The sequence below is a fragment of the Fukomys damarensis genome, unplaced genomic scaffold, assembly GCF_012274545.1.
Source record: "Fukomys damarensis isolate Sample0158 unplaced genomic scaffold, DMR_v1.0_HiC HiC_scaffold_3, whole genome shotgun sequence".
Lineage (NCBI taxonomy): Eukaryota > Metazoa > Chordata > Mammalia > Rodentia > Bathyergidae > Fukomys > Fukomys damarensis.
In genome coordinates, this window is record NW_022900915.1 from 9,365,954 (window position 1) to 9,388,957 (window position 23,004).

The window sequence follows — 23,004 nt, forward strand, 5'->3', positions numbered from 1 at the left end:
AGAAAAAAAAAAAAAAAAAAAAAAAAAACCAACCAAAAAACCAAAAAACAAAAACCAAGTTCCTCCTATTATCTTGTAGATGGGCACATTGAGGACCAGGAAAGGGAAAATTCAACCCAAGGTTAACATTGACATCAATGGCAACGTCACTGTGAGATCTGGGTTCTAGGAACCACATGTCTTGCTTCAAGCTCTGCTATAATTTGGGTCTGGACTCTTTTCGGAGGGTTCATGCATTATAGGCTAGGTCTCCAATGTGTTGCTACTGGGTTTATTTATTTATTTATTGGTGCCGGGGATCGAACTCGGGTTCCTTGAGCTTGCAAGGCAGGTGGCAGAACCACTGAGCTAAATTCCCGGCCACAATGTGGTGCTAGTGAGAGGAGCTTGAAACCTTTAAGATGTGGGGCATGGTGGGAAGACTCAGGCCATCAGGGACATGGCCTTGAAGGTGATTGTGGGACTCTGGTCTCTTCCTTTTTCTCTTTTGCTTCCGACCATCACAAGGTGAGTGCCTTTGTTGTACCATACGCTCCCTGTCCTCACGTGCTGCTTCACCATTGCTGAAGGCCATTGGTCTGCCCAGTCTTGGATAGAAACCTCTACAGATGTGAACTCAAACTTTCTCTCTTTATAAATCATCTTGTTACAGCTACAGAAACTTGACGAGCATAACTTCCTCAAGTGATCATTCTTTGAGTCTGCGTGTACATTGGAAAAAATAGCTCATTTTTATTTAAAAAGCATGTAAAGTAGTCTATGTGAACAGATAAACATTCTGCTGATTTCCAGATCAAAATGAAACAGGGAATAACACAAGACCCTCTTCCCTCTCTTGCTCCTATTTTATTTATTTGCAGCACTTGCTATTCATTTCTTGTTTATTCTTGCAGGGATATTTTGTGCGTGTACAAATAATTCAAAGACATACTTTCCCAACATCCAAAAATTTATAGCATACTGCACACTCTGTTTTGCACTGTACTTTTCCACTCAGGTATTTATCTTGGAAAACTTTTCTTATGAATATACAAAGAGTATCCTCATTAATTTTGACAGCTGCAAAGTTTTCCACTGCATGATGGGAATCAGTTTACTTAGCTGGTCCTTTAGTGGAGGCAATTTTGGTAGTTTCTAATATTTTGTTATTGTAAACAAGGCTGTGACACATAACCTCATGATTCTGTCCGTTCTCATGTCTGTGATCATACATATATATGATCCACAAAGGCAGACTCTCCAGGTGTTTGTGTTGTTCTCTTAAATGGTGATGAATTCCCCTCCACAGAGTTAGGCCAATAGCACATTCCTGCACTGTTTGGAAGGGCCTCTCTTTTCAGGCCCTCCCCAGTGTAGCCTGCCACCAAATTTTGTATCTTCGCATATTCAGTTGTGGTGATTATGGTGTCTCACTATTTTAAATTCAAACTTTAGAAGTATGAAAAAGGTCAGAACTGGATTTTTCTTCATTTCTTCTGAGCCGTTTCCAGAATGATTCTTGTTATCATTCTAATGATAGAGACACTGTCAGCTGTTTGCACTTTTTTCACTTGAAGTAAATCATCGTTAACCGAAACATACAGAATTCCTTTTCTCCTTTATTCAGAAAATATTTTCTGAGCACTTTGCAAGGTTTTAAGCCTTAGAGATAAAGCTCTAAACAAGACAGGCATATTCTCTGTTTGGCTGGCTTATATTCTACATGAGGAGACATTTTTAAAAAGATAACTAAATAGACTACCAGGAAAGAGAGAAGCTGATTGGAAGACTGACCTGAGGAGGGCATGGGAAGGGAGCAAAGTGGGGGCAGAAGAAGCTCCCTTTAAGTGCTCCCCAAGAAGGATTGTTAGGACCAAAGAGGACAATGTGTGAAGTAAGCATTGTGGTCTTCCAAATTTAGGTTAATAGTTATTTTTTAAATTTATGAATTTCGGCCTGAACTGCGTTGTTGCCTTGGTCGTACACAGACAGAACTTTAAAATCGTCATTAGGACTGCTCTTGAGATGCTCAGCTACAGACAGATAAAAACATTACAGCTGCTTTAATGGGCGGGTGCTAAAAACACAACATCTGTCTGATTCCTGAGGACAGGAGCCAGAGCTCGGTAAGAGCAACTTATGTCTTCCTTTCACTAAACACTCATTAAAGAGCTCATCATTTATTTTAGGTTTAGCAAGTGCCGTTTGGGTGTGGAATGTAGTGCACTTTGCATGCCTGGGTCAGGTAGTGGACAGAGCGTGGCTCGGAGGATCTGGGGGGGTTGTGCTTCTGACTTTTGCCTTTTGCTGGCCCTGTAACTTGGGTTGAAGCTTCTTAAAAGGCTTCTGGGAAGCTCAATTAGAAGAATGAAGTCATTTTGATGCTGTTCTGACTCTGACCTTAGTTGTAGGCCATGGTTCCCCATTCAAACACCAACTATTTCCCACTTTGGACTACACAAGTCTCATTTCTTTCTGTGTCTAAATCTCAAGACTAGGGCCTTGCTTACCTCCTACCAACCTCTCCCTAAAGCTCTGATCCTGAAACTTGTTCTCCAACCTCCCAGAAACTGTTTTATCTGCCTGGGCCTCTGCCAGAACCCAGGCATGCAGTTTCTCATCCCCAGGGCCTGGCCGGTGCATTTCCAGCCCTTCTTGCTGGGCCTCCGTCAGGCTACTCTCTCTCTCTGGCTGACGCCCCAACTGTGCGTTTCCTCAGATGCTACCTTCTGCTTCCCAGAATGTCCTTCTGCCACTTACAGCTGTGCTGTTCCTCTGCCAGCTGGAACTTACTGTACACGGGAACTTTGCTGTGGAACCAACTTGGCTAGCGGCAGCTTTCTTAGCTTAGATTCTTTAAATCTTTCTGGAGTGCAGCACATCGTTGGTTGAATGCAGGAAGCATAACTGTTCAAGATTTCTCAAAATGTAGCGCAGAACTTGACACGAGGTAGTTTAGTTAATCCCTTTCTATTTTTTAGAGGATAAGGAGAGAATGAGGTGGAGAGAGAGAATCCAGTCCCTAGAATGTGCTGTTTCATATACAGCATGAGCACCCTGTTGTGCCTCCTATGCCTGGCTGTAGAGTACAGTGCCTGGCATATAGTAGGTGCTGGAGCTACTACACTGAGTGAGTGAATCCGTCTTCTGGACCGGGACCTAACAATAGTCAACAACTTTTACTGACGATATTTTATGTGCCAGGATTTCCGCACATAAGACTGATCACTGATGCAAACCATCCCAAGCTGCTAAAGAAGCATTTGGGACAGGGAAAGTGCTCTGCAGGTCAAGATGGGGCTGCATAGGGGGATCTGTCCGGTTTCCTTGGTGGTGAGACTGGTGAGTGAGGAGGAACTAGAGAGAAGGGAGGAGCTGAGAGAGAGAGAGAGAGAGAGAGAGAGGAAACCATAAGTTTGCAGAAGTCCTTAAAACTTCTAGAGGAGTGACCTGGATGGGTGGAGAGACTCAGGAGGCAGTGAGAGGAGGCTGCAGAAGGACGAACAGGTCAGGCCATGTAGGGCCCTTGGTGTTTCAAGACTGACAGGAGTTCTATAAACCAAAACACAGGCCTGCTGCTTGTTTTAGTAAACAAGAGTCTTACTGAAACATCCATCTGTTGTGTACCAGCTACAGCTGCCTTCATGCCACAAGGGCGTGACTAGTTATAACAATTATAGTTGTAACAAAGAACCATCTAGCCCACAGACCTAAAATATTCACTATCTAACCTTTTACGGAGAAGCATTTGCCCACCCTCAAACTAAAGGAAGTATGGACAAGAGGACAGAAGCCAGGAGGCCTTGGAATAAGCTACTGGGGGGAGCTGGGGAGGGAGGTGGGGCTGCGACCTGACCCCAGCCCAACCCGCCCTCTCCTAATGCTTTGTGCCCATCTGAGGAACTCTGGGTTCCTCTTGGCGGATGGTGTAACCGGGCCTGCTGCAGGAAGGGCAGTGACAGCAGCTGTTCAGTCTCAGAAGCCTGCCAGACTCTGTCACCCTTACAGAGCAGGCTGCCTCTGTCCTCTGTGTAGAGGCGTGGGCTGGGCAGGCACGGGACTGAGTCCCTACCAGACAGATATGTGTGCTCTTCCCGTAGCCCTTCCGCCCCTGAACCTCTGCCCAAGCTGTTCTTCCTGCCTGGAGTGGCTTTTTCCATCTGTGATTGCCTGAAAATCCTCTCTACCCTCCATAGCAAAGTTTACACACCCGCTCCTTCAGGGAGCCTACTGTGATTACCACCCCCACTTCTGCACCCAGGAAGAATGATCTCTCTTCTAGCCTTGCATAATAATTAGTCCTCATCTTTTGCAGCAATGGAAACATATTCGAGGTTCCTAGAGATGCCTGATATCACTGACCTATTCATTCAGCAAGCATTTACTGAGAACCTCCTATGTAACAGTGCTGTAGACAAGGTCTCTACTTCCATAAAGAACTAGGGTGTGTAAAGGGGAAACAACAAGTAAGTAAATAAACAAGCAGAAGACTCTTCAGTTGATAAGGGCTAAGAAAAAAACTGGATGGGGGAGAGTTTTGGGGTGGGTGTGCGTACACCAGGTTAGACAGGTCAATCAGGGACGGCCTCGCTGAGCAGGTGAAATCTGAGCTTAGGTGGGAATGACAAGATGAAGCCAGCTATGCAGAGAGCTTGAGGGAGGGCATTCCAGGTCGAGGGGAAAGCAAGTGCCAAGATCCTGAGGCAGTTAAAAGCTTGGTGTGTTTGAAAAACAGAGAAAAGGCCAGGAGGTGGGTGTGGGTGCGGGGGGAGGATATAGGAAGGGTCAGAGAGGCAGGCAGGGTAAGGCCAGGTCAAGTTTGAGAGCAGTGTGAACAATGTGGAATTTCTGGAGCAGTGGTTGCACCCTGGAGAGGCACGCACTGACAGCTGTCTGATCGCCCAGTGAGGGCCTGTGCCTCCTGCCTGATAAGCAGCCAGCCAGGGCTGAAACGCAGGACAGCAGACACCCCTGCCATTGAATGTCCTCATCACAGAGGAGACTTCCCCGGAACACAGCCATCCACATGAAGGTCTGGTTTCCTGCTTTGCGCATTCAGGCATTTGGTTCCTCCGGTCCTCCAGCCCCTAAGGAGAGGAGAGTGGTGGTCCATGGCCCCTGCTGCATCACTGGGGAACATATTAGAAACTGGGGCTCCAGCCCAGCCCTGCTGAATCAATAGCTGCATTGCATCAAAACTCCCAGTGGCTCTGTAGTCATACTAAAGTTTCACAACTGGCCTGGGAGTAATCAAAGTATAGAGTAATAGACTTCCTCTAACCAGATTGAGAAGGTAGTAATGAGTCAGATGCCAGCTCGACAATCTCTAGCCCCCAAGCTATTACGCTGTTGCACCAGAACTGCTAGAAATGTCAGGTGCACACACATCACCCACGGGTCTTGTTAAAATGGAGATTGTGATGTAGTATGTTTGGAATGGGACCCCATATTCCGCTTTGCTCACAAGCTTTAAGGGAGTGTTGACACTGCTTAGTGTAAGGAGCTCAACCTTGCACGAAACTTCCCCATACCAGGCTTACATCCTATGGATAGGCAGGTAAGACTGACCTGTGTGACCTTCGGCAGCCATCAGCCTCATTTCTTCATCTGTAGAATGTGATGGTGACCCTCCTGCCTGTGTTTTCAGAGGAATACCTGATACAAAGCCCATTGTGTGCTTTCCCAGTGCTGGGAACACCCTAGAGATTGAATAAGACTGAATATGACTGAATATTTGGGATTTGAGCTTTGGTATTCAGCTTCCAAAGCTAGGGTTTTCTCCACCAGGATATTAAAAGTCAAGGCTTGGCTCAGCTGGAAGATGAGGTTAGGAATTAAAATATTTAGGTACTTCTCTTTTCTCCTCATATCATCTGCTAAGCAGAGGGGGTTGGGGGATTAGATCTCTTCTAAAAATATTGGGAAGATCAAACAAGATGGTACATATCAAATGTCTGACACAAGGTAAGTACTTAGCAAATGGTAGTGATCGAACTAATAAAGGTGCCACAATAGAGCCTGGGAGATTTCACAGCAGAATCCCAGTTCCCTCACGTGTTGGCAGAAGGTCACTGTGAAATATGATTAGCTGTTCCCTTCAGGTTAATCACTGACCCTGTCACTGCCTATCTTAGTCCAATTTCTGTTGCTATAACAAAATACCTGAGACTGTGTTATTTATAAAGGCTACAGATTTATTTAGCTCATGATTCTGGAGGCTGGATAGCCCAAGAGCATGGTGGCAGCATCACCTCAGCATCTGGTGGGGGCTTGTAGCTGCATTCTCACACGGAGGGGGGCATCCATGGAGAGACAGAGTGAGTGTGTTTCAGATCGGATCCTCTTCGTATAAAGTCAACAGGTCTCATGATGAGAGCTCTATCCCGATGACCTTGTCTATTCCCAGTTACCTCCCCCTAAACCATACTTCCAAATACCTTCAACATATGAATTTGGCTGTTAAATTTCAATTTCAGGGGACATTCAAACTGTGGCACTCCTATACTAGAAGAAAATAAAACTGGTGTGGTTGACACACAGAGATCATCTCCATGGGGACCCCATCGCTTGTTCAGCTTCCGTTTAGATTTCCACCCGGGACCTCACAATTTCCTCACCATTCTGAAAGGCTTCCTGCCTCTGTCTAGCTGCATAATTATTCACCTGGCAACCTCCTAGACCTTCATCCTCCTGATCCCCTCCTGATTTCACAGCACACACTCTTCACTCATTTTCTTGAAGCTGTAGTGATGAACATTAGAGTCCCTGCCTTTGTGGAGACCACATTTTGTTTGGGGAAAACAGCCAATATGAAATATACGAATGAATAAACAAGGTCCTGCCAGGCAGTGAGGCTCTGCTTGGGGGAGGGGATGACGCGGTAGAGAGTGCTAAGGTAGATGCGGGGGAGCTGCAGGAGATGCCTAATGAGGCGAGAGAGAAGACCTCTCTGCGGCTGGCAGATTGGAGAGATCTAGCCGAGTCAAGAGATGAGAAAAGACTGTTGCAGGCAGGAGGAAGAGAAGGGCAACTGGGGAACAGAATGAATGAAGGCAGAGCAAAGTGTGGAGGTGAGACTGTCGTGCACTGAGCTCGAGAGGTCATGGGGCCAAACCACGCCTGTCTCCAGAGACTTTCCCTGTGTCTGAGAATGACTGTCGCAGTCCATTCTGTACTGGGGAGTGAGGAAGCATCAGCACTGGACTTCTGCATATTTTCAGCTAACGCAGTGCCTGGCTCACAGTCATGGCTCACTGAATATGGATTGGATAAGAACCAATTAGAGGCAGATGTGGAGAATGTGGGAATGGATTCTGGGTGATGCAGTCTTTGCTAAATCGGCACCTGTAAAGCACTTTTACTTAACACTATCAACTAATTCTGGTAGTAACTGGGCAGAAGCCCAAATTTGTAAGTAGTTCTAGAAGCCATGCCTCTGGTCGAGATAGACATAAATCATTATCTTTCTCCGATGGAGGCAGGGCCAGATGAGACGTTCTGGAAATAAACCTGAGTTGCTGATTAAGAGCTAATCAATTTCAAAATAGAAAATTGGCGCACAGTATGAATAAGCTAAAAGGAAAGAAGGACTGAGGTGGGGCCTCCCCAGAGCGGCAATAGGCTGGTAGGACATGGAGCATTGGCAAAGTGCGTCCTGCGAGAGGGAATCCGACAGCTGAGCATGACAACTGGAAAACAGTTACAGGACGAGCGACATGGAGCGAGGGTCTGAGTCACTGACCACTAACGAGCTCTCAAGCTGCACTCAGTTTTTCCTGCCTGCCCAGTCAGTGAAAGCCGTTTGCTCAAATCCTGCTCTATTTCAAGAGCTGCACTAAAAGGAGTGTTCTTTCCACCTCGGGAACAAGGTCCCTTCTCTTCACATTTGTGTGCTCGTAGAAGCAGCCCCAGAGGGATGGGGCTCTGCTGCTCACATGAGGTAGATGAATGTAGTCTAACCTGGGAGGCTCCGTCAGTTTCCCAGACTCGGGCTGGGAAAAGCTGGACTTGCGTCTCCATAAACCACGGATTTCAGTCCCCCTGAAGAGCCCCAAAACGTTCCTGTGTCAGATCACAGGAAAAAGCACACCGTGGCGCTCCCTCTCTGTCATATCCTCCTTTACCTCCCTTCTCACCTGGGAGGGAAGCACTGAAAGCCTGGCCTCACCTTCCTGGAGAAAAGAAATGGGCAAGGTCCCCAGGCCATGCCTTGACAGGCTCATGGCCCGGGATGCACTGAACTCCAGCTACTGCCTAGGACCAGGGCGGAGGCAGATGGGGCAGGCAGGCTGCAGGTGACCTCAGTGAGCTAGAGAAGGTCCCTCTCCTCTGTCTGCTAAGCGTGTTTCAAAGAGTCGTAGTCACCAGACAGTGAGAGTAGGAGGCACACACTGAAGGTTTCGTAGGGCAAAAGCAGCCATGGCGTGTGGCCGGGTATTTCTGTCCCCCAGATGCCCTATCACAGCAGCTTATCTAGCATCTGACTTACACTGTGAGACACTCAGAAGTCCTCACACATTTCCTAGGTTTTATCTGGTTACCAGGATATTTCTGCTAGAACATTTTTTTCATGACATTGACGGTGAGTAGATGGAGAAACAGACAAAATGGAAAATTTCCTTCTTTGATAATCAGAGGAATCTCCAGTCTTCCACTTTGAGATGGATTATGCTTTGTTCTCATTTACAACTAGTCTTCAATTGTGGTGAAGAGCAAATATAACATTTTATACCAACAGTAGTGGGGGATCTGTAGCCTACTCTGTAGCAGAATATTCGAGAAGGGTAGAGGCAGAGCCTAGGCTTCTTTTCTGCTATTTATTTTGCTGTGTGACTTTGGTCAAGATGTTGTCTGTCTCTGAACTCCAGCATCCTTTGTGTAATGACAGGTTTGGATTTGATCATGACGTCCTAAATCTCATGACTATTTGATATAATATTTTTTAAAAAACCCTAAATCACACAGTAAAATTTGTGCCTGATTGAATTCTCCTGATTCAGAAGAATGTCCCTGTGGAGTTACATATCTTCAACATTTAAAACCAAACAAAACAACAACTTGATGCTTGACATCATAGATTCTTTTTGGAAAAAGGCAAGGTCTAAATAACAAATTAATTCATGAATAATCGAATACAGGACCCTATTTACCTTTTATTTTCAGTTGCTTTGTTTTCAAATCTTATTGGCTTTCTGCTGGGAGTAGTTTTAAATTGACTGGCTGCTTGGTTCAAATGATGTTTTAAACAAGTTTTGGCGCCAGCCGCAGAGCTGGAGTGCTCGACGGGTTGTATCTGGGTGTGCCACCAAACTGCACTGGCTGGGTGACAGCTCAGACATGGCCAAACAGCTGATCCTGCCAGGACACTCCTTGGTGGGAGGATCTCACAGAAACAATGCTTTGTCTCAAGACTCCCTGGCCCTGGGGGGTGCTAAGGGCCGGGTGGTCTTTTAGGTCCTAGGGAGACTGCTGCACTCAGGAGTAGAACTGATCCTTATGTTGATGAATCCTGTTCTTTTACCCTTCCTCTCCCAGAGCCCAGTTGTTTTAACTTTCAGCAGCAATTTGGAGCCGTTGCCTCGGAAAACAGAGCTGGTAGAAAAGAGAAGCAGAAATTGGACCTTCTCAGCCTCCCTCATGTTTCAGGAAAGCCTGAATGGAGGTTTGAGAACCCCTTTCAGTTCAGGCCATCCTGACTCTCTGACCAATTGCCAACTATTTGGTTCCACTTATTAACGTTCCTGAGGGCAGAGGACAATCAGAGGAAGTGTAAATGGAGGCTGAATTCTGTCCAACAGAATGAAAATCTTTGACGTGACTCAGCGGCATAAATAGCTCTTACAAACAGAGGAAAGGGACAGGGCTGCTGTGGTGATGAACCGAGATTGCAGGAATAAGGCATTGGAAGCTGGGAGGAGCCCCAATAACTGCTGTTATCTGACACAGTAACTGGCTCCTGGTGGATCTCAGTGTGTTTGTCAAATGAGCAAAAGATGGCAGTGGCTGCCTTGAGAGAGGAAGCCAGGGTGGTCCTGGCTGAAGACGAGCCTTATTGAGCTTCACTGAGCTGTAGTATCAAAGTAGAGGTGGAAATGAGCGCAGGAGCTGTGCTTCTCCTCTGCAGGAGGGCAGGGTGGCTTTGACGGGCCCGACCACTGCCGACTGGCTTTCCCTTGGGTCTTCCCTTTCAGCATACTTGATTTTGAAGTTAGTGAATGCTGCAGATGGTGCAGACATGCGTGCCCTCAGACCCCAGATTTTTGCAGCAACCTTTGAATAGTGCTGTACCTAGTAATAGTGGAACAAGTGAGTGTCCCCTTCCGGGCATTTAGAGTTTTGGTGGTTGGGCATGGGAATCTAATGAACTTGCTCCTGACCTAGTGAAATATTAAAAGAGATAATGTCTCTGAGGCTGGGTTTCCTCTTCTGACCTAAGTTTGTGGGCAAGCAAAACTGCCAAAACCTAAAAGTTTACTCCTTGTAATGAGATTGGAGGGGACTCCACTGAGGACACTGGAAAAGAATGGAATACACACAGAAGTCTTTTCCTGAACCAGACTTGTGCCAAGATGTTTATTGTTGGCCTCCTAATGGTGTGCATTATATAAGTGATCAGTAGAATTTCTTGAGGTTCTCCCAACAAAAGGTGTCTGATTCGGTGTAGCTTAGGAGCCATTGTTCCAAAAGGAAAAGTGACTCCAAGGTACTGTTTCAACAGGCGTGCTATAGAGGGGCTCTTGTTCCTCGCAGGAGCAGGAGTTGTAATTAAGGGCTCGCGTGCTCAGTGAGGGCCTCCTCTCTGCCAAGCAGCATGTGAAGACCCCAGTGGGGATGGTCTCTGCCAGCCTCCCAGAAGCCTTGTGGCAGGTGTGCAAGAGTAGATGTCTGTTGTATGTGGTCCCAGGCAGCCATGCCCCTCTCCCCACAGCCCCTGGTTCCCTTTGGGAGTCCCCTTCTAGGTCAGTATGGTTTTGGGAGTGTGGCCAAATAAGATTTCTTCTCCTGCCATGTTGGTGCCTGAAGCGTTCTTAAACTCCCATGGAGAAGCAAAGGAAAGTCCATTGAAATCTTTCAGGTCTTGGAATCCTGAGGTTAAGAACCTGTTGATACACCTCTGGCCTCCTGGGCCAGGATGCCCAGCAGCTTTGGCTGCCTGCTTTTAGTTTATTCTAAGCCTTTTCTTCCCTCTTTTCTTCTAGCAACCTTCCTTTCAGCTGGAGTCCTTAAATGGTTCCTGGCTCAGTTCTGTCTGACCCTAAGGCCTGTGGATTTAACCATTATGCAATTGTGGATCCTCCTGATTTCCTCCCAGGTCTGAGGTTCAAAGGAGTTATAATCCTGAAAGTCTGAGAATGTTTGATTCTAGGATGAGAGGATATATTCTTTTTTCTAGTCCTTCAGAGGCGATCAGTGTTTTTATCTCCCAAACTTCCCCAGTAAGGAGCTGTCTGCCTGAGCTGTGTGTTGAGTCAACAGCAGGGTATGCGAGGGCTTTTAGGCTTTGGGCTCAGCTGACAGAACACACCTTTCTACTCCTGCAGACTCTCCTCAGAAGGCTCTACCCTGGGCAGCTCCTGCCAGCTAGGGGTACTCACTTGTCCATAAGACCATCCACTAGGAGAGGTCTACAGACCACATAGGAGAAATATGAGTGATTAGTCCAAGAAAACAGGAGCAGGGCTGCCTCTCTTAAGAGTTTTTTTTCCCCCACTGAGGACCCCTTGAAAGCTTCAAGCAAATGATGAATAGGGCTCGTGATAGCTTTGAGAAACACTCCACTGTCTAATTTCAGAATGGAAGAATAGAAATGTTCCCCTGTGTCATCACTGGGCAAATAGAAACAGGTATTTACATTTAGGTAGCTAAAAAGTAGTACTTACTTCCTCTGTTATTCTTCGATTCAATAGAGTAGACCATTTAAAGATTCAAAAACCTTTTTTTTTTAATGGACAAAAGTTTAGACCAATTTACTTGAATTGTTTCCTGATGAAAACATTGCTTCTCTTAAGCCATCCTCAGGGGCCTGTAGTGTGTGATCTTGCCTTCCTTCACCTGTAGCTAGTTATAGGCGGCCAGTATACATTTTCAAGACTTTGTTTTTAAATCAATGCAATCATTTTTTCCAAACACAGTTTTATGTTGGACTGTAAGGTACAAGGAGATAAGAGGGAGCTGCTCTCATAAAGTTCCCACTGATCTACAAGTCCCTGGGGCAGCCCTGAAGAATTAGGGGGACCAGGAGGGCAATTGGCAAACTGTCAGCCCAGCACTCGGTTTTCACTGATGTGGAGTCAGTGGACATATCTGCGATAGAAAATTTGCCTTGTTCTGTCTCTGTCGTCTTCTTTAATCCCCAAATATGACTGAGAGAACTGAGAAGGAAACTTTCAGTGATCTTCAGGAGGTAGGGGAATTTTGTGACCAAAGTAGGTGCCATCTAGGCAGGTATGTTCACCAGCAAGTCATAAATATGGGGCAAAAATCCTGGAAAAAGGAACGACATTAAAATGGCTAAGGAAGATAGGGCTGGGTTTGGGGAGGCCTGGGACATTGGTGGCCCTGGCAGAACCAAGGGTCTGAAGGGAGGAGATCAGAAACGGCAGTGAGTATTGTTTTTAAAGTTGAGAATGCAGGCAAATCACAGAGCAGAAGGCCGGGTGATGGAGAGCTGAGCCAGGTGAGAAAGCAGCTCCAGACAAGTACTGAGAGAACTGCTGAGTTATACAGGAACTGCTGGGAGGGCCAAAGGAGCCATCCAACAGATGAGCACACCAACTAGAAGACAGCCAAGGACAGGGTGTCACACGCTGAGCTGTGTGCAGCCCCGGGGTTCTTGGTGTCTGAGCTTCCTTGGACACGGCTTAAGAGCCTTTTTATCAGAACACCTGTCTGAGAGTCCTTTTGGCTGGAGTATGTCCTGTTGGCCATACTGCTAGAGACTGATGACCTCCCTCTAAAGAATGGGGTCAGCGCTTAGTATCCTGGGTTCTGCCTCTGTGAATTCAATCAGGGCTCATAAATATTCAGAAAAAATATTGCATCTGATATACAGTCCTTTTAATCTTGTCGTTATTTTCTAAAAAACACAGTATAATACCTATTTACATGCCATTTACATGTATGATTTAAAGCTTATGGGAGAATGTGTGCAGGTTATATTCAGATACTATGACATTTTATGTAAGGAACTTGAGTATCTTGAATTTTATTACATGCAGTGGAGCCTGGAACTAATCTTTCACAGATACCACAGGATGACTGGAACTCAATATGGGAGCCTGTGAGTTCATGTTTGGGCTGAGAAAGCCCAAATTGGACAAGCTTTTGCTTCTGTGGTTTGACAGTTTGCAAATTCCACGGTCTGATTGCTCTCTGAGGTAGCAGGAAAGTCTACACGATGAGTACTGCCCAGCAGCTGATGTCACAGAGCACTGAGGAGGCCATTGCTGCATATAGAAAGCTGAGCACTAGCAAGGCTGAAAGCGAGCTATGGCACAGGCTTGGTGTCTGTGCACGTGAGGCTAATGTGAATGGCCTCTCACACATGCCTGGCCACGAGGTAGGACAGCGGCAGTTATGCATTCCATGAGCAGTAGGTCAGACCGGCTGTGTGCTAAGTTTCCTGGATCGTGCCACCCAAATGTGTCATGTATACACGGTTGTCATAGCATGTTGCTTAGAAGGGTGATCTTCTAGGCTAGAGGTTACAAACTGCCTGCTCCCAAGCTGGATGGCCTTCCACATGTTTTTCTTTGTTTACTTGGTCTACACCAGATTTAAAAATTTGAATTGCCAACACGTAAAAACCAGAAGATGCTGTTAACATCTGCATTTCTGGTTTCCTCGAAAAATAGTGGGTGCTAACAACACTGGATTTGCAATTTTCTCCTTTCCATGAGTCACACACTCACCGCATGACACGGCTCCTGCCCAGCCTGCTTCACTTCTTTATACCACCTGTCCAGCCTCATGGACGGTTGATGACTCCTAGGGCTTAGGTTGTTGTCTTTTGTAACTTGGTGTGCAGAGCGGGGACTGACCAACAACTACCTGTGGGCCTGGACCAGCCTTCCACTTGCCTATACAAAGTTTTACTGGAATGTGGCCACACTCATCAGCTGACAGTGTTTTGGGCTACTCTTGTATGGCTCAGAGAGGAGTGGGAGTGGGGAAAGAGACCATATTGGCTGAACACTGTAAAATATTTATTATTTGGAAAATATAAAAAGTTGCTGATTCCTGATCTAGACCAGGACTGGAGAACTGACTCTTCACTGCCAAATGGCCCATCAAGGGATTTTCCAAACAAAAAGTTTTATCTTCTCAGAGGCATTCTATCAGATAGCCTCTCTTCACTTTCTTTCCTTCCAGGCTTTCTTTTTTTTTTTTCCCACTAAGTTTATTGGTACATTTTAGGTAAACAATACAGTTACATTCATCATTGGGATCTTGTACCTTTACATGATGTATCTTGGTTCTTATTTTTTTCCCATTCCCCTGCCCTCCCTTCACCCCCTTCACCCTCCCCTATTTACAAGGTCTGTTTCCATTTTTTCCTTTTTTCATATTTTTTTCTTTTCCCTTATTTCCTTTCCCCTACCCTTCCCACTTCCCCTACTCTGTTAGATCTTTTCTTCCTATTTCACATTACCAGGCTTTTTTTGTAACCAACCCAAATGAGAGGGGACGTTGACAATGGTTTTTTTCCAGCCCTGAGTTATTGGGAGGTTATACAGGCTCAGTTTTACTGGTCATGAGCATGTACAATTGCTTCTTTTATTTTTCCCCTGCCAGCCTTATCTGTGGGAGGAAAAAATGGGCTACCTAGAATTATCAGTGTCTGGTGTTCCTTTGTAGTGTTGAAGATGGTACCCAGGGCCTCAACATGTTAAGCACATATTCTACCACTGAGCTATATCCACAGCCCAGCACCCATATTTGCATACAATGCATTTATGACCTGGAGGCATTAGGTTATTTTTGTTGTTATTTATGATAACAATATCTTACATATGTGTAGGGTAAGTATTTAACTCTTTCATTCTCTCCTTTGTATCTTCTTATATTTCCTTTTCAAGACTATCCTACAGGGTAGGGATATGACCCACTTATTTGCTGTTCTTTCCATCTTCCTTCTACAAACTACAGTTTGAAATAGTGATAGAAAAATGCTAGAATCTTGCTTTTCTAGTCTTCAGTAGTGGTTGGAGATTGTCGCATGACCGTGTTCTGGCTAATAATAGAAGAAGGAGTCTTCTGCGAAACTTCTCACTTAGAAGGCAGAAATGTAGGTATACCAGAGATTCCCCTGCTCCCTCCTTTATGTTTCTAGGTATGACTCTGTGGGGATGTGATCCTTGGGGCTCATGCCGCCATCTTGGGACAGGAGAGTAGACAAGGGTGATATGTAAAAAAATGGTGGGAGAAAGGAGCAGAGGATACTGAGTAGAGGAGACATCCTTGAGCCTGGAACCGCTTTTATTCAGATAGGAGAAATTAATAAACCTTCCTGTTGGAGTCACTTTGTGGAGGCATTCTAATATCCTGTTACCAAAAGCATCTTACTCAAGTAACCAGACTCTATTACTCTAGTTATGTAATTTTAAAAATGTAATAAAAATGTATACAGTTCTCACTATGTCTCAGGTACAATTCAGAGTGCCTTCACTCATTTAGTTCTCATGCTGATACCGTACAAGAATATTTTACAGAAGAGGGAACTGTTAATCAAGAAATCTAGGCCTGCAGGGAGTCATCCACCTCAGAAGCAATGGAGCTGGAATTTGATCCGGGGAATAGGGATTCCCAGGCCATAGGCACTGCTCCTCTTACAGGAAATGGCTTGCTGTCACAGCACTTGGGGCCATGCTTAGCCGAGGCCATGCTGGGATAGCTTGTGTTCCATCCACCTGCTTCCAGACAGCCAGCTCTCACTGCTGCCCCTCCGGGTCACCTCTGAGTTCATCCTGCTTCGTTATCTCAGAGGCTGCTCAGTCTAAGACTTGCTTTGACTCCTCTTTGCTGCCAAATCTGCTCCTCATCTTTCCTCCATTCTTCTTTCAAGCATCAGATGTCGGCCAGCCTGGGAAATTCTGGAGCAGGACCTGGAGGACTGCTGTGCTTCTTCACTGCGAGGGATTAGCGAGCATGTGTGCAGGGATTGAGTCAGACATAGATAATGATGGCCTTTAACTTCTGGCTGTGTCGCCTTAAGAAAATCCCCTTTTCTCTCTGAGCCTTGGTATCCTCTTCTGTAAAATGGGGTAAAAATGACTCACCCCAGAAGGTTGTTTTTGAATATTAAATGAGGTATGCATATTAACCGTTTAACTAAATACCCGCACCAAGTAATCACCCAGTAAAGATAGCTATAGTTCTTAGTGACACTACTTTTTATTCCTACTGTCCCTATGTTTGAGGTAGTTTTTGGAGAACCCACTGCTGAGTGAGGTGAGTACAGTCTTCGGGGCTGTAGGAATGAGGGATGGGACTCTCCAGGAAAGGTTCTTCCATGTCAGCAGAGTAGAATCTGAGCATGGCTTTGCAAAACCACTCTCTTTTTTCTCTCTCTCTGGGCTTCTGTTTGCCCACCTGTAAAATGTGTGTGCTGCCTGAGATGATCCCAAAAGACTTCGCTGGGACTGGCTGTAATGAAATAGGTACCAAATGCACAGGTTTGCATTTCTTTAGGCTCTAGCCCTTAATATTCCCTGATTTGGCAGTGTCTCCCCATTCAGCAAAAGCTGCCCAGTTTTCATTCAGCCAAGCATCAGTGTGGCTGGTGCCTGGCACAAGACCACTGGTTACCAGTCCTGAGCTGCATGAATGAACGAGCTCCACTGAGTGGGGAGTGAGGCCTGCGATCCTGAAGGTCAAGCAGGTTTGGTTTCTTGTAATATAAATATTTAGAATACAAACATGATTATCGTTTTTAGCAAGAGTGAATCACTTACTCATGGTCATGGCCTTGGACCTAACCAAACCATGAGCCAATACCAGAACTGCCAGCTTCAGAGCCAAAGGGAAACTGATTTTGCACTGACCCACGAGGAAGGCCTGTTTTCTTTGCTTCTTTAAAAAAATTTTTTTACAAGCAGCTCAATATCTAGTAAACTGATCAAACCAGATGCTTCCTTTTTGTTTTTTCCCCTAAAACTTTGAACTGAAATTAAATTAGATTGTGAATAATCTTTGTTTATAATATTGCTCATTATACATAACTAGTAATAAAGTGCTAAATGCATTATCTCATTTATTCCTCAAACAAATCTATGACATAGGTGCAATTTTAATTCCTATTTTACAAGTGAGGCAAGTTTGACAGCTCAATAACTTTTGCCAAGGTCGCATGGCTATTAGAGGGCAAGCAGGCATGTTGACCCGGGTCCATCTGTCTCCCTCCCTAGAGCTCTCAGCCCGATGGCCCTCCTTTGCCCTCAGCGCCAATGACAGCTCTAGTTCATTGACCACCCAGTATGAAGAAGCAACTGGGCTAGGCACTTTTCATACATGAGCTCAGTTAATCCCTGTGCAAAGCATCAGGGCTGCGCCATTATTATTATTTGCTCCATTTTAGAGATGAGGAAACAGCTTTGGTGAGATTATGTAACCCACCTGCAGTTCGTGGGTGGCAGAATGAATCTATTCGTGGAGAGTGACAGAGCTCAGGAACATCTCCTAGGCAACAAGGGGGCGGGACTTTCCCAAGTCCTCATAGTGAGTCAGTGGCTGGATGGGGGCAGAGCTTCACATAGGAGACTTCAATGGTTGCTGGGCTGGGGAGGTCTTACAGTAACTCTGTGTGGGTGCATGCTGGTGAGTGTGTGCAACTGCACTGCCCCTTGCTCTAGCAGCAGGACAAACACTCGAGATATTGGAGCACACACTTTGGAGTCATACAGACTCGTGTTCAAATCCCAGCTTCAAAACTAACTTGCTGTCCCGAGTTTGATCCCCGGCACCACCACCACCACCACCACCACCACCACCGACAACAAAAACCAAAAACCCAACTTACTGGCCACCTTGGAAAAGAGCCTTCCTGTTTCAGAGCCTTGGTTTCCTCTTCTACAAAATGGGACAGTAAGCATGCCCGCCTCCTAGGGACGCCAGAGAAGTAAACAATGAACCTGCGCAGCACACCTAGCACACAGTTCACAGCAAGGGGCTCTTGCTGGTCTTGCTTCTACTGAAATGGCTCATGAGCTGAATGAGGTTTGCCAACCACTGTTCCACAGAGAGGAGCTTGAATCTGCTATAGAATGATGACTTGCTGTGGTGGGATTCAGGGCTAAAGAGTGTTGGAGCCTCCATCAGGGATTCACAGACTGGACTCGGGCTCATTGTTAACACGCGTTCACACGCATGCACAGATAAACACACATTACATGGACAATGGAGCTGCAGCATACAGATGCTCACATTTCACAATTATGCTATATACATGTTCACACACATGTATAAAGTTGTGATGTGCTCACACACGCACACACAGGCACAGTCAGTGCACATGCATCTAGAGCACTCCCCCATTCTGTGCCTAGTTACTTTGACTCACCCTCCAGCTTTCAGCCCGAAGGTCATGGTCCTGGGGCAGACTCCCTGACCTCCCAGGTGAGGCCGGGCCCTTCAGATTGTACTTTTCAGCACCTTGCACTTTCTCTCTTCCATTGGTGCCTCAATTGTCATTGAATAGTTAAAAGAAGTTGCACAGGTATGTGTTTCCTGTTGGAATGTTGGCTCTGAAGAGGGCAGGGGCCAGCCTGACCATTCTCATCTAATCAAAATCATCTAACCCAGTCTGGCACATGGAAAGCCTTCAGTAGTTATGTGCCGTCGATCAGACAGGACTTCCAGGATTCCATTTGTATGCAAGCTAGGGAATAGCTGCTTTCTGCAGGGGCTGCAGTGCCCAAGATACCTTATACAGGAATTTTAACCTTGGGGATTGTATTGGTTTCATAGGTTCTCCTAGACAGAGCCAGGCCTCTGAATATTGTGGAAATTGATAAGGAAACATTTCAACTTTCAAACATATTTCCCAGTCTCCTGCAAAATAAATTTGGTGGAAAGACTAACAAGTCTGAAATGTAGCCAGCTCTTTGTTGCTTTTCACTCTACTGTCCCCTGGGAGTTTAGGGGACCCCAGAAGCGGCTAGGTATAATAAGGTGGACAAGTCGCTGTCTGGGCTGTGGTGGACTGTTTTCTTTCTCTCAGGGAAGATTATAGCAGTAAGCAGGTCCCTGCTAGATAGAAAGAGGGCAGAGGATGATGGAGAGATGGAGATGAGAGACATACGGCTTGAGGATAAAAAGCAGGTGGCTTGGATTAGAGTCATTTATTTTTATTCATTTAAGGAATAGTTCTGGGCACTGGGCCATGCGCCATATTTGTTATTGGGAGTGCATAAGAAAGTGAAGTAGACCTAAGTCCTTGACCTTTGGGTGCTCAAGTCTAACTATCTCTATAGTTAACAGGTAACAGGCAACCAACATACAACACAATCAGTGCTCCAGCGAGGACGTCCTGGAGAGGACAAGGCAGCTTCTGGAGAAGAAGATGTACAAGCTATGACCCGGAGGATGGGCAGCAGCTGGCCAGGAAAGAGGGGCGGCTGTCACAAGAGGGAAGAGGACAGTTCGTGAGGAGGTCCCGAAGGGAGAGTGGAAGGCCTGTTAAGAGGCATGGCAGGAGCTCACAGGGCAGTGCAGGGAGACTGGGGCAGGAGCATGGGGTGCCAGGGTCACGTGCTCACCCCCCAGGGTGATGGCAATGGATCCTGGGATTGAACATCCATAGGCCAGAAGAACACGAATCAGATGAGAGGTGGAGGTGCTCACAGGAGCTGGAGTTCTGCAGTAGGTCGGGGACCCAAGCCTTGCACACATGAGTAGAGGGATGTGGCAGAAGGAGATGGACTGCGAGACAGACCCCTCTCTGCACCTGCTGTCTCACTGTCAGATGGACTGTCAGTAGCCTGAAGTTTCTGTGGCCCAAGCTCTAGGCAGGCTGGATGAGCTGCTCACCCTCCCTCCTCCCCGCACATGCTGCCCTGTGCTTCTAGCTCCCTGCCTGTAGCTCTGCCCATCATGGCCCCCCAGCCCTCCCACCACACCCAGAGGCTGTGCCCTCCATGCAGTTGTGTGGCCTCTCTGGGCCTTCGATTGGGGAACTGATGGGGTTACTGGCAGACTCACCTCTTCAGGCTCATCTCATAGCCCTCCCTACCCAGGAACCCTGGCCCACCCTCATTCCCTCAGACTTCCAGAGCTTTCTCTGCCTAGAGTTTTTTCCTTTCCCTCCCTTCCCACCCACTCCCTGCTTTTTGATTTGCTAATTCTTCCTCAGCTTTCAAACCCCAGTCTTCAGTATTATTCCTTCAGGGAAGCCTTCCCCGAGGGGCCCATTGCTCCTTACTTCTGTATTAGCACTGTGCACATTCTCCTTCCCTTCTAACCCACATCACAGTGGTTTTTACCCTACCTTTGTGCTACTGTTGAATGCCTCATCCCGCTCTGGGATTTAAACAGAGTGGGGACAAGATATCTCTGACATGCTCAAGGCTGTATCTTTTCTCCTGGGTAGATATTAAGCCATAGGTGAGAAGTTGTTGAATCAGTAAATGATTACCTAAGTCATTTTAATACATTTCACACATATGTAAGTTATTCATTGTACTCAAGACAGGCATAAATTTATGGAAGCTGTTTTTTTTTTTCCCCCAAGGACCACAAAATTATATTGCCCAATCCTGACCTGGCCGCTAGAGGGAGATGTGCAGTCATCAAGCTGGGTGGCCTGTGCGACCCCACACCCTTTTAGAGAGGGGAAGGTTGTTGTTTGGTCACTATTGACTTTACCCTATGGAATTTCTAGTTACTGAATGAAATTATAAAACATATAGAATATTATGATCTGGAAGGCTTGCCAGAGCTGGTCTAGTCCAATCTTGACACAGGGATTTAAGTGAGAATGTTTTTCCCCTGCCTCCATTGACCTTGGGGAACAGACTTGTTCCCTGGATAAACCCTTTTCTCTTCAGCATTCCAATATTCTATTTTGTAGGTGAGAATACTATACCATCTTGAGTCCAGCCACCCAACACATATTTATTGACTCATTATGCGCTAGGTTCTGTTAGTTGCTAGAAAGTCTTGTGTACAATGGTCATGTGTCTCAGAATATACCATCTGCTTGGGAAGACAAACATAAAATATATATAGTTACCAGCTATGATTAGCACACAGGAGAAAGGTAGAGCTTGGGGACAGGTCCTGTGAGGGGCACCTGACTCATTCTAAAGCTCATCGCAGAACGTTGAATGGGGCTGGCAGAGGGATCAGGAGACCAGGCCTTCAACCCCATGAGCCCACCTGGCTCACCCAATTCTGGGAGCAGATCCTCTCTTCTCTTTGGCCTCCTGCATTTCCATCTGTACAGTTGTACAAGTGCCTCAATTCTGAGCCTTATTAGGAAGATACTCCAGGTGTTTTCAATTCATTAATTAATTAGTCTTTAAAGCATAAATAGGTGAGTTACTTAGCTATTTGGAGTTGGTGGTGTGTAGGATTTGGGGTTGGTGTCACAGTACTTCAGGTCCAGCTTTTGGATAAAAGGGGCTTTCACATTAATGGCCTCCCATTGAGCAATGAGCAGGGGGCTGAGCCTTCACCCTCTACACAACTTTGGGGTGACTTTGTTCAGGCACAGGAATACTGCAGCTTTAAGACCTAGTTCAAGGTGCATAGACTGCCTGTAGCCAATCATTTGAGGAGATACTTAAGCATACAGATGATGGACTCCACCCCTACAGATAATGATAACGTAGCCCTGAAAGAAGGTCCATGAATTGCTATGTTAATGAGCTCTGCAGGTGATTGGTACACGCTGAGTTCTGCACCTGTCACCCTGGGTCTCTCTGCAGAAAGAATTTATGGCATTCAGGTTTCAACTTGACCTTTGCTTGTGCTCTGTGTATTCCTGAATAGTTGTGGTTAAATTGGGTGCTCTGTAATTCAAGTCCTATGTTAAATACACTTAAGGCTCTCATTTTAAAAGAGGCCCCATTTGTAATGCAAGTGCCTAGCTCAATGGAATTCTTTCTTGTGCATTAATTTTCCTAAATGAGGGGTTATTCGTAATTAATTAATTAATTGATTGAAAATACCTAGACTCTGGCTTTATGGGCGTTCTTTAGGTATCATTTCCAGAGAGTAGGGACACGGGAAAGGTTTATGGCAGGAGGAATTAAATTTCAAAATCCAGAGTTAAGCTCCTCCAGGTTAAAGCATTTATTTGTTGTCTGATTTGTAATCACTGCCCACCTGGGACAGGTGAGCTTGGTCCAGTGTCCCTGAATGTAGCTAAAAGCTGAATGTCCTTGAATTTGTTATTGCTGAAGGGGCTGCACTCCCCTTGCTTTTGTTCAGAATGAGCATGTGTATGGGTCAGAGCCTTCTGACCTCCACATTCTAGGTTAGAAAATGGCATAGCAGAAATGTCTTGCATCACAGATGTCTTCTTGTTGTTGCTTGACGAAGAATATTTAATTCAGAGCCTTCATCATTTTGACCCAGTGCTACAGTCTTTTGTTTTGTACCAGGGATCGAACTCACGGCCTTGCACTTTCAAGACAGGCATGGAACCACCCAGCCCTACAGTCTTTTGGCTTGTCCATCATTTTCTCATTGATGGAGTACTTATAGAAGGTGACCATGGTGGCCTAGATTGTCCTAAGGGCACAGGTTCTCAGCCTCATCAAAGAGCTTAGGAGCAGAGATGACTAACAGTGGAGATGTCCTGTTCAGCTTCACTCATCCTAGGTTATCCAGAAATCTTTATGGGAGAGATAGGTAGGTAATAAGGACTAGGCCTTGATCAGGTGAAGAAAACTGTCACAATTGGGACAGGTGTCTTTAAGCTGGTAGCTACTGCAACCATATGCCACATCAGTGTCTTAGATTGTTGGGTCAGAGGGAAAAATCAATTTGCTTTTAGGCCTAAAACTGCAATTTGCATTTGTGAAG

General features: G+C 45.9%; 1 long non-coding RNA gene across 1 annotated transcript in view; it reads left to right on the forward strand.

Moving 5' to 3' along the window:
• Positions 1–20,431, forward strand: part of LOC104864260 — a 24,956-nt gene extending 4,525 nt beyond the window's left edge. Inside the window, exon 3 of the long non-coding RNA XR_780814.1 lies at positions 19,449–20,431. This is a non-coding gene — a long non-coding RNA (uncharacterized LOC104864260). The remainder of the gene's footprint in view (positions 1–19,448) is intronic.
• The last annotated feature ends 2,573 nt before the right edge of the window (positions 20,432–23,004 follow it).